The 12,525-nt window shown below is 35.3% G+C and overlaps 1 long non-coding RNA gene across 1 annotated transcript; it reads right to left on the bottom strand.

Moving 5' to 3' along the window:
• Positions 1-660: 660 nt before the first annotated feature.
• Positions 661-4,776, bottom strand: LOC118005662. Its single transcript, XR_004677840.1, has 3 exons — positions 4,686-4,776; positions 1,323-1,399; positions 661-777 (listed from the first exon to the last, which is right to left on the bottom strand). It is a non-coding gene; the product is annotated as an uncharacterized LOC118005662 (long non-coding RNA).
• Positions 4,777-12,525: the final 7,749 nt, after the last annotated feature.

The raw sequence follows: 12,525 nt of genomic DNA, 5'->3' as shown, positions 1-12,525 counted from the left end.
CATTTTCTGAGTCTTCCCTCCCCTTTCCTTATATGAGGATAATTTCTTACAGAGTTAATGTAAGGTACTAATGAAATGACTTATATATAAATACCTGAAAAGTGGTCAATGTTTACTGAATTTTGAATATGAACATTTAAAACTATCTAATTATAAAGTGATTCTAAAACTTTATGAAGTAGGTCGGAATAGGATTTTGAGTGCGGATAATGGCCTTCACATTGTAAGTGACACTGACCTACTGTACCATATGGTGAAGGAGAAGTGTGTAAGATATTTATTTTGTGTGTCTTATATAATTATATAATAATTATATAATTATTTCCTGTTCTGTACCAGAAATTTTATAAAAACTCTGCCTCCCTCTCCCATCACACTTCAAAATGTTTTTTAATCATTTGTATGCATAATTTAATATAAATAGAATTACATAGTTGGAGAATATCATAATTGTTTTTAATAAGCTAACATGTTTTTACAGATGTTGGAGGGAGGATGTAGTATTTCCTAAAAGACCAAGGCAGTACTGTTTTTCAAAATCTCTTCACATCTCACATTAAAGTAAGTTATTTGAAAATAGCTTGGGAAATGCTGAAGTGAAGGAAGGAAGGAGAGAAAGAAGGAAATGGGGAGGAGAGAGAGAGAGAGAAATTGAGAGGATAGAAAAAATATATATTTGTATCACCAGGCAAATGAAATGATCAGGATTAAATGAAACACTGGAATAGTAATTGTTGAGGCATAAACACACGTATCAAGAGGGTGGATAGTCTCCATCTGGAATAGGAAACGGTGACATGGTTAGTCAGTCATTTGATCTGGAAGAACCTATAGGACAGATACTTAAGTTGTACTCATCTTAACTACATGAGCAATTGGAATGAAACACAGTACTGAGAATTGGATTTGGAAACGTGTTTATAGTCAGGGAAAGTTACTTATCACAACCATAATACTTGTTTTCTGTGACTCATGTGCACATTTAGCTAGGCTATTCTTTTTGGTCATATTGTAACATCTTAAATTATTTTCTCAAACTTGAGTCAGAGAAATATGAAGGATTTGGAGTAGAGGAGGAACCTTCCCACTCTGCATAGTGGTTCTCCAACTTGGCTGAACATTGAAATCACCTGGGGATCATTAAAAGTACTGAAGACAGTTTCTCTCCCCACCACCACTATCAGAGATTCTCATGTAGTGACTCTGGCCACAAATGAGGCGTCAGAAGTTTTCTATCACCCCAAGTGATTCTGGGGGCAGCAACCTATTTAATGTCTAATCTAGAATGCATAAAAATTAAAAAGCAAAAACAGAAGACTTACCTCTATTTGTCTGTCTTTGTAAGGCATGTTAAGAAGCCATAAGGACATCATTGACAAACGATAGGAGTAACTTCTGACTAAAAGAGGTGATAATGAAAACAATGTAATAATGGCTGACATTTACTAAATACCAACTCCTTTTCAACTTTGTCATTGTACTTTACCTTTAATAATCCATTTAAGTCCTCAAACCACTCTAAAGCAGGTGTTGAAATGTTCTATGAGGGGATACTTCATCTGGACAGAGCAGTTAGCTAATTTGGCAAGGTCACTAAGTAAGAAATGTAGCATTCTTCTAGATTTTGAGCTAAAAAAAAAACCTAACTAAACAAACAGAAAAAAACAAAAAATCCAAAACACTAAAACTAAGTTCTTGGATACACCAGAACCTGATTTGACACCAGGTTCTTAATTCTGGATGCACACTAGAATCCCCTGGCGAGCTTTAAAAAAAAACATTCATTCTATTTTTTAAAGTGGTAGAAATATTCTTAATTTTAGTGGTGGATACTTGACACTGTGCATTTGTCAAAACTTACAAAATTTTACAGCTCAAACTCTGAACCCTACTGTATGCAAACTTAAAACACCAATTAAGAGATCGGAGAATCCCAAGATGGAATGTTGACTATAAACAAAGAATCTAACTGTATAATGAATACATAACCTTACTGAATAAGGAGGAGGGAAAGGGTGCTGCACTAAGTAACTTTGGAATTGAGTAGAGACTAAGGACTAAAGGCTATACAAACTGTATAGAAATACTCCACCCTAGTTGGTAAAGTTAGTTTCTACAGAGGCACAGGTTAATAATCCTGAAACTGCTATACATATATAGTGGAATTGAACCGTTAAGTAAATAGATGGTGAATGACTGGAGCCAAGTTTCTCAATACTGGAGGGAAGGTTTTAGATAAGCAAAGGGAGAAGGCTGGAGTGATCCATGGGGTAATGAGTTAGAGCTAGAGAAATCGGCATGAATTCATGTTTAGTTTACTATAGGTATATGCATACTTATGGGTTAGTAATGCACACGTGTAAATTCTAGCTCTGTTTTCTGAGAGGTCCTAGAAGCAACAACACCTCAGAAGCAATGGACACACCGTAGTCCCAGATGTTGGTTTCTAATACCATGCTCCAATAAAAGGAACCAGGGCTTCTTGGAGAAATGGTTGACTGCAAGGCTGGGGCAGGGAATATGCGGATGAGTCTGGAGCTCAAAAAACAAAACAATAGGGATATGTAAAGGGGACAGAGGAACCAAATGAAAGAGCTCTCGATAGCCTATCTTGCAGCAATTAGAACAGCAAAATAAATAACATAATATTGAAGTATAACCCAAAGTATAAATGTCCATCAGTACATACTAATATAAATAATTAAATGACTACATGACTAAATGAATAAATAAATACATACATAAGTAAAATCAGACAAATTGCTGAGCAGAAGAATTCCAAATAATTTATGTATATTCCACTTCCAGGAGGTGGAACATAAATACCTTCTCTGTAAGTGTGTACTGCACATAATGATTTCCTTCTGAAGAGTGTGGTAACAAAAGTTGAAGAAGTTGTACTTTTACAGTGAGAAACCTGATAAACAGCTATTTCAGCCAAATGATCAAGGTCAGTGTCAACAGTAATGTCATGTTGGTGACATGTACTCTTGATGTGATATGGTGAGAATGGCACTTTACCTCTGTGGTTTTTCTCTCAAAAGCCTATAACTTCAGTTCATTCTTGAAAAACAAAAATCAGGCAAATCTCAATTGTGAGACATTCTAAAAAATATCTGATCAGTATTCCTCAAAACTGTCAAAGTCATCAAAAACTAGGAAAGTCTCAGAAACTGTCATAGCCAAGAGAAGCCTAAGGAGAGACATGATGACTGAATGTAATGTTTCCTGGATGGGATTCTGGAACAGAAAAAAGGACTTTGGGTAAAATTTAGGAAAATGTGATTCAGGTATGGGCTTTAATTAATAACCATGCATCACTTTTGTTATACTAATTATAACAAATGTATCATATTAGTGTTAACATAATATGATAATATTTCATAATATTATAATAGGGGATAGTGGAAATATATTCATTATTAAGATAATAACGGGGGAAAGTAGGTGTGGGGTATAGGGAGATTCTAAATTATCTTTGAAATTTGTTTTAAAATTACCTTATGTAAATGTGCAACTATTCTAAAGTTAAAAGTTATGTAAACAAAACACCTATGTCTTAGGACACCCCTGTAGACTTAGATTTAATTTGCTGGGGTGGAGCTTGAGGGCATATATGTTTTAAAAGAGTCCCAGGTGATTCTAATAAGCATCAAATAAGGATTAAAATCCATCCAATTAAAAAAATCTATCGAATTAGTATCATTGCACAACTTTTCCTTTCCATTAGGTCCTAAAATTTGCCTTTCCAGTTCAGAGATCTGCCCTTTTCCCTAGATTCTTTCACAAGTGATCAGTAAAAGCATCTCTCTTTTTTTTTTTAATCAAAGTTTCTGAGAATCGAAACCTGAGTGCTTTGATATTTCTAATTTTAGTAGTATGTCCTGATGTCGCTTAACAAAAAAAATCATGTGGCCTCTTAAATTAGAAAAAAAAAAAAAAAAAAAGACTTAAAATTTATTAACCAAGGTCATGGTCCACAAAGATGATTCAGTCCCAGAATTATGGTGCCCCCAAAGTGGCAACTGAAATGTCTGCTTATTTTAGTATATGAGTTAGATGTGGCAAACTTGTTTTTTTTTTTCCTGTGCACAAGTTTGGTTCTGAAATCACAGCAGATCAGTATGTTAGACATCAGTTAAAGGGACAGGATCATAAACCTTTGAGATTATCCAGTCTAGTGGTTTTCCTCTATGCCACGTATTTCTTGGGAGGCTTCCATGGTGTTTAGGTAGGATGAGTTCCAATCTCTACTCTGTCTCAATCAGACCAGCTCTAATGTAACCAATTTTATTTTTTCTGGTGCTTCCACATAGTATTCCATTTTTATTTTTTATTTTATTTTTTTAAAGATTTTATTTATTTTTGACAGAGAGAGAGAGTGTACAAGCAAGGGAAGCAGCAGGTAGAGGGAGAGGGAGAAGCTGAGCAGGGAGCCCGATGTGGGGCTTGATCCCAGGACCCTGGGATCATGACCTGAGCCGAAGGCAGACACTTAACCATCTGAGCCACCCAGGTGCCCCTAGTATTCCATTTTTAAAAAGACTTCTGATGCTAAGAAAAAAAATTAATCCACCAAACTAGTCCAGGTATTTGCAGGTAAGTTATCTAAACCCCAAAAGTGTCAAGGATACACGGTTCTGATACCCAGTTACATCTACAATATGTATATAATGATGTCTTACCTTGATCTCAACATAAGGGACAATGATGACAGCAAATCCAAACTTCGTACGGTCTTTCTGATAACCAGGTGAACTCAGTTCATGAGCTCAAAAATATTCAAGCACTAATAATAAATTATGTTATTTATGGCCATCTCCCTTCCTTGTCAGGTATCAGATGTCTGTTGTCCTTTATTTTAAAGGGTAGGTTCCATTATATTTCTTTGGCTGTAGATACTTCTTTCAGTTGGATCTTGAGCCCAGTTGAAGTAAGACACACCTTTATGTGTGACTCCTGCGCATCTGACTTTGCTGATTCCCCCAGTAAAACATGGCTTAACATCTTCCTAGCAGTGCCTGGGAATTGGTAGCAAGTACTGAGCTCAGGTTATGTTCTCTGTAAGGAAAATTCTTTTCAGCACCACTCTTAAGACATTTAGACTAGACCTCAGGCAATGGGCTGCAAAATTGTCAGAATATATTGCAGGAAACTCTGGGCAAATGGCATCCTAGGAATATTTACCTATTCAGCACAACAAAGTTTGAAGCTAATCAACTCCAACAAGATGATTCAACTACTTACACTTAAGTGTCACCTTGTCTTAACTTGGAACAAACATACCATTGCACAGAGAGCTTTGGCCTGTCTGGTGGGTATACTTCGAAAAGCTTGAAGAACTCAACTGCACAAACACAGGTATCCTTTTATTATTACCAGTTTCAGAATATGGCTGCAAAAAGAAAATGCCACTGTTATTTTCTTTTAAAAGCCTGTAATAAGATAGAACTAGCAGATAGGATGTGGCCCTGAGGTGACTTAACTATATAACTCTTTTAAAAGTTCTGAAGACTAAATTACCTTTAGTGTTTGACTCAGCATTTTACAAGCTAATACCAGAACATCTACTTAGACTTTATTAAAAACCCTTGAGAGAACTGTAATCCTGTTTCTGGAAATTTTTAAAGGAATTTAAAGTGTTTGGAAAGAAAAATACTGGGTTGTGTAAGTACATTTTGCTGAAAATCTCATTTAATTTTATTCAATATGAATTGTGTTTTAACTTAGAAGTAAAAATTAGTGAGTGAATGGGGAGAAACAGCAACGTTTCATTGATTAGAAAATGTGTATCCACATATGTAGGTTTTCTGGCTAACTGAATCTTATGTCCTTATGCAGTACTTCTTTTTAACACAAATAATTTTGTAAGTACATCTGCCCACTTTCTTACACAAAAGGTATTAATCAGTTATACCATTAATATGTTGAATGCCAACTGTCTGGATGTCTGGGTTTGAATTCTAGTTCTGTAACTTGCTTAACTCTGTGACTTTTGGTACGTTGTTTACCTTCTCCAAGCCTCATATAAAAAAAGGGTAATAATATCTTAAAGGTTTGAGAACCAGAATAAAATAATCCATGCAAATCCTTACTCACTTGTATATAGTATAAAAGTATACAGTATAAAAGAAATGTGTAGTAAATATTAGATATTATTGTTGTTTGCTATCTTTTATGGTGATGATTTAATACACACAGCCCATTTATATTTTTACCTGTCTGTCAAACTGTCAGCTATGGCTTTTCTTGTATTTTCACCATTCCCCCCACACCCACCTCATATTCCTTCCCCAGATCCTTCTGTCTTCTACTTTTAATCTGCCATGGACTGGAAAATTAGATAAGAAAGTTTATAGAGTATAATAAGAGTTAATAGACTGTGAAGTAATAGAGTTAAACCTTTGGCTTGCATAGGAGTTTGGAGCAAGATTTGGCGCCAAGTCAGTTTTTATTTCAGAGTTTGGGGATCTGTTATATAGAAGGTGCTAGAACTCTGATATGTTGTTACATATAGTTAAATTATACATATACAACTTAATTCTACATGCTGTCTCATACACACAGCCTACACATTTTATTTTAGTTATATAAAACAGCTCATCATTTTCCTTTAATATACAATAATTACTTATAGTTTTAAGGCAACTGTATTACACATTTACATAACATTACATACACATAAATGTTCAAGGAGTGAACATTTTTAGATTTTTTAGTAACATTACAAATAGAGTTTATTTTTCATATAAAATCAGTATTCCAACAACTTTTAAAATGATTTGACAAAAGAGAGGGAAGGCCTCTCACTAATTTCACCATTCAGACACATGTATTATTTCTAATTTTGTAATTTCTATTTATTTATTTATTTACTTTTTTTTTTTTTTTTGAGAGAGTGTGCTGGGCACACAATGCGGGTGGGGAAGGAAGGTAGGGGTGGGGGGTGAAGGGACCGAGGGAGGAGAGAATCTTAAGCAGACTCTATGCTCAGTGCAGAACCCAACACGGGGCTTGGTCTCATGACCCTGAGATCATGACCTGAGCCAAAATCAAGAGTTGGTTGCTTTACTATCTGAGCCACCCATGTGTCCCTGCACATTCCCTTTTGATTCTTAATCATAAATACATATACTCTTATATCATTCTGATAAAAGAACATAAATTTATAAAGATTAAGAATATCAAGTTTTGCGGTGCCTGGGTGGCTCAGTTGGTTAAACATCTGCCTTCAGCTCAGGTCATGATCCCAGGGTCTTGGGATGGAGCCCAGCATTGGGTTCCCTGCTCAGCAGGGATCTTGCTTCTCCCTCTCCCTCTGCCTGCCGCTCCCCCTGCTTGTGCACCCTCTGTCAAATAAATAAATACAATCTTAAAAAAAAAAAAGAATATCATATTTTGTTATGTGTGTAAAACTTTAAACTGGGCATTATAGATCTGAAAATAAAGGATTCTTATCAATCATGAATTCAATATTTAGCCAGCAAAAAAACCAAGATGTTCCCTTCACAGTAGATGTATTAGTCAATTTCAAACAAAGAACAAAGCATAAGAAAGATATATATTAATTTATAGATGATGATGATAAATAATGAAAGCATGTTCAGAACCTTTTCCTCTCCAATCATCTCTTCTTTGATTATGCATATTTTAATCACATACTACAATCCATTATTTGATAAAAAACCAGAAAATCATTTTTCTTGAATGCTATCAGCATCAAACAGTGTTTAACCAAATGATGAAATAAATTAAGATTCTAGAAAGTGATTATAGTCAGCATGTATACACATGGATTGCAACACTAAAAAAATTTAGGTTATGTAAAGATTATTTTTTTAATCTAATGGAATTTTTCCATGACTTGCTTTTTAAAGCAAGTTTTTAAACTTTTTTTTTCCCCCAGTGTCCTAGTTTATTGTCACTGAATTGAGAATGGGTTTGGCTTGAGTAATTGTGTTAATAACATTCTCTCTGCAATATTAAATATTCTAGAAGAACAATAATCCTGAGCTAGAAATTCTCATATATGTATAAAGTGGAAAGAGTTTGGGGTATACTGCTGTCTTAGTGTTGCAGATAGGTGTTTGTAAGAACAGACAATGAAGGAAGTTTCATTTCTCTTCAGATCTTGAGGCTTTCTTAAATATTTTGTGGTTATTAAATGAAAAAGGAATATGATAATTTTATATAAAAACTATGAATGATTGAGAAGAGCTATTAAGTAAAGGTTGTACCATATTCTAATTGTGTTTAAAATAAATAAATAGGCTCTAAACATTTTTACACGAGATATCATCTGTATTTGGAATATCATTTATTCTTGATTTAAGTATGTTTGTACCTTTAACAATTGATATTTAAGTGGCTAACATGGATCATCAATAAGATCCGTAATTCTACAATTGTGAATGTCCCTACCATTAGTGTTAAAGATTTCAGGGTAGGTGCCCTGACTGTTAGGGACCACAGAGGGTTTGGGACTGAGAAATGCTTATTTGTATTAGAAGTCTATGAAGCACATGTTTCCCTGGGCCTCTCCTTTCAGTTTCTACCCTTTTCCCTCTTGACCTCCATCTGTCTGACTATAGCCAAACTACATCATCTTGACCATCTTGATTCCTGACTGGGTCTTCAGTTAGTAGTTTTCCTTCTCTGTTTTTGACTTTGAGGTGTTACCAAGTTACCCAGTCATCACTGTTCAAAGAGAAAAGCTGCAGCTCCTCTCTTTAGCAAATTTCTTCTTTAAATTGTTGGCCATAAATCTCTTTTCTTCTTTGGATAATAAAGGATATAAAATTCACTTGTACCCCTGAAGCTCACATCAGTGATTTGCTAGTCCAGCTGAAAATGACTCTCAGCTGAAAACGACTCTCTGGTTCACCATGATAAATCCATTAAACAGGCATATTTCAGGTCACAAGTTTCTGATAAAGTGAGTTCATGATGAAAATGTAATTAGATCTGAATTGTTCAGACTCCTAAGCCATCCATAAATACAAAGTAGCTGCTTTTCATGGCTTCCAGTCCTCTACCTTTCCATATTGGAATTGACAGCTGCTATACAATCTACAAATGAAATATCCAGTTTCTGGTAACATTTATTCTTTTGAATTTTGTCCTAAGAAAGACTGCATTAAGCATTATCATTGGCTTCGCACTTACAAAGGCTAATTTGGTTCTTTCTTCCAGGTTACTCTGCATCATCTCCTCTCAGCCTTGACTTGGGGTTTACTAAAGAGATCAAACTATAAGGTTCCTCTACCCTTACATTTTATTTTAGAAATCATGGTTGTCAGCGATGCATCAGCACACCTATCTCATGATTTCTTTCCATCCTATGGACTTTCTGCAGATTCTAATGGATTTTACTCTGTTGTCACTATCAAGCCATTAGTCTTATTTTCCATTTAACTTATCTGCCTACCACTTCCCTTCATTCTTCACGTTAAGACCATTTCAGAATCATTTATTGTATATATGGTTTTGCCAGTGCCAAGATAGAAGCCCATCCAGTGATAGAAAGGGGAATGCAATACATGACTGAAACTTAGAGGATAATGGAGAAGGCCATTTGATTTGGTTCATTCAGGCTTAGATAGTAGGTAGGTGGAGCACAGTTAGAGGAGAATGCAAGCGTGGGAAATAATCAGATGAAAATCTGACATCAAAAAGGTCCAGCATGGCGGTAAGAAACAAATCATGGAGACTGAATTTGGAGGGTATACTTTTGTATTTGGATTGAACAATGGCAACTTCGCAGGAGAAACTAGTCTCAGAATATAGTGTCAAGATAAGATCTTAGGAATGACATAAAATAAAGTGTCATGTGGGAATTGATTGAAAAAATGACCACAGTTGTTTCTGCCTCTCTATACCCATGCTTACGCCATCAAGAAGTGGAGTCTCTCTCTCTATCTCTTGAAGCTAGGCTGGCTTTGTGGCTTGGGGCTTGCTTTGGCCAATAGAATATGGCTGAAGTGACTGGTGAGGCTGTTTTAAGATTAAGCAACAAAAGGCCTTCCATGTTTCCTCTTAATTTCTTGGATCCCTGCATGCTCTCAGGTGCACAAGTCCACAGCAGCTTGCTGGAGGGTGAGAGACCATGTGGAACAAGGGCAGCTGTGCCTGCTGAAGTCATCATAGACCAGCTAGTCTTCAGCTGACCTGTGAGCTGATAACATGCCATCAGCAAATCTAATGAAGACTAGAAGAACCATATGTTCCAAATTGCCACCTTGCAAAATCATATGCTTAATAAATGGTGCCTTTTCATATACTTAACAAATGGCCAGTAAATGGTAAGCTATACAGTAAGATGGTTTGATATATGTAAATAGCTAGGCACTGGAACCCCATTTCCTGAAACAGGGGTTGTACAGAGTTTGGATTTCAACTTACAAGACAAGATACATTCAACATCACTATGAGACTAAATTAATATTGACCAACAAAGATACTAATTCAGGAGTCCATTTCTTTTTGCATAACATGGGACTTTTTCTAAATTTAGAATGGGCTTAAAGCCATAACTCTAGATTCTAAAGTTTATAAGGAAATATAGAGATTGTTACTGGAAGAAATAGTTTGAAAAAATCAAGTCAATTAAACTACCTTCATTTATTGAACAGTGTGTATTAAAAAGGGAAGGCAGCCCAAAAGAAGTTAAGTAGTAGAAAATTTTCTCCAAAATTTTCAAAATTAATTAAGGATTTTGCTAATCAAAAATTCTTAGAAAATAGAAGATAGCAAGTTTTGGCAAGAATGGGAGAAACTGGAATGTGTATATACTGTGGGTCATGTAAAATGGTGTAGCCACTATGGAAAATTATGGGGATTCCTCAAAAAATTAAAAATAGGATTATCATATGATCTAGCAATCCCACTTCTGGGTATATATCCAAAAGAACTGATACAGGATCTTTTTTTTTTTTTTTTTTTAAGATTTTATTTATCCATTCATGAGAGACAGAGAAAGAGAGAGAGATGCAGAGGCAGAGGGAGAAGCAGGCTCCCTGTGGAGCAGGGAGCCCAATGCGGGACTTGATCCCAGGACCCTGGGATCATGACCTGAGCTGAAGGCAGACGCTTAACTGACTGAGCCACCCAGGCGTCCCGAACTAATACAGGATCTTAGAGAGATATCTGCCCTCCCAGTTCACTGCAGTATTAGTCACAATAGCTGAGATATGGAAACAACCTAAATGTCCATTGACAAATGAATGGATAAAGAAAATATGACCTTTACATATTGTGGAATATTATTTAGCCTTAGAAAAAGGAAGGAAATAATGCCATATGCAATGACATGGATGAACCAGGAGGACATGCTGAATGAAATAAGCCAGTCATAGAAAGCCAAATATAGCATGATTCCACTTATATTAGGTATCTAAAATAGTCAAGCTCATAGAAACAGAGTAGGATGGTGGTTGTCAGAGACTGAGGAGAGAGGGAAATGGAGTATATATTCATTGGGTATATAGTTTAATTTATGCAAGATGAGTAAGTTCTAGAGATCTTCTGTATAACATTATGCCTATAGTTAACATTATTGCATTGTGCACTTAAAATTTTGTCAAGAGGATAGTCATATTAAATGTTCTAACCACAATAAAAAATTACAAAAGAAGATGAATATGAACTAATGTGACTTTCAGTTGATTTTTTTTCCAGATAAACACCAATATATGAGATTTAACAGTTCGAACTACTCCATCATTAAATTTCGGAAGAGAAAAGAGTCAGAGATTATGTAGTGCAGTTCTGTCATTTTCTAGTTGTTAAAAAGGGTCCTGGTTAAGTCCTATAAATAGTAAATGACAGAACTTACTGTAACATTCATGAGTTCTTTCAAAAGTTATATTAGTAGAAAAGATCTATCTTTAGACCAAAGTAAAAACAGATATGGGTTTAATTTTATAAAAATTGTCTACCTTGAAATTTTTTTTTTGCATTCTTCCTTAAGCACCATTATTATTGCCATTCTGATAGCATATTCCATTGCTAAGACATTTTTTTTTCCTACAATAAATTTAAGAGCCTAAGGATCTATTGCCTACTAATTGGTAAGAAAGCCACATTTAGATTAATCTTGAGAAGAAAGAACTAGGTAGAAATGTCACCAGACTTTTTATTTTCAACCTAAAGAAGAGAAAGCTGATGGACAAATTTAATAACGTTCCTCCAAGTCATGAAGGGTTTCTGCATTAGCATTGGTGACCAACTTTTGCTCATTTTTTTTTTGTGGACATAAGCACAGACTTAGGCACAAAGAGCCTAAGAAAGGAAAGTAAGTATGAGACTTATTGACTGTCCTCTGGTAACTTTTAAGTCAGTTACTGGCAACATGAAGACATAAACACAGGAAAAAGTATACTATTGTCATCAGCAGTTCAGGCTGCTATAACAGAATACCATAGACAGCAAAATTTTATTTCTCACTGTTTCAGACGCTAAGATGTCAAAGATCAATGTGCCAGGAGATCTGGTATCTGGTGAAGGCCTGCCTCCTGGCTTGCAGAT

This window comes from Mirounga leonina, unplaced genomic scaffold (assembly GCF_011800145.1).
Source record: "Mirounga leonina isolate KUSES-001 unplaced genomic scaffold, KU_Mleo_1.0 Mir_94, whole genome shotgun sequence".
NCBI lineage: Eukaryota > Metazoa > Chordata > Mammalia > Carnivora > Phocidae > Mirounga > Mirounga leonina.
Note: the sequence above shows the minus strand (reverse complement) of the source record. Positions and strands in the feature narration are given on the sequence as shown.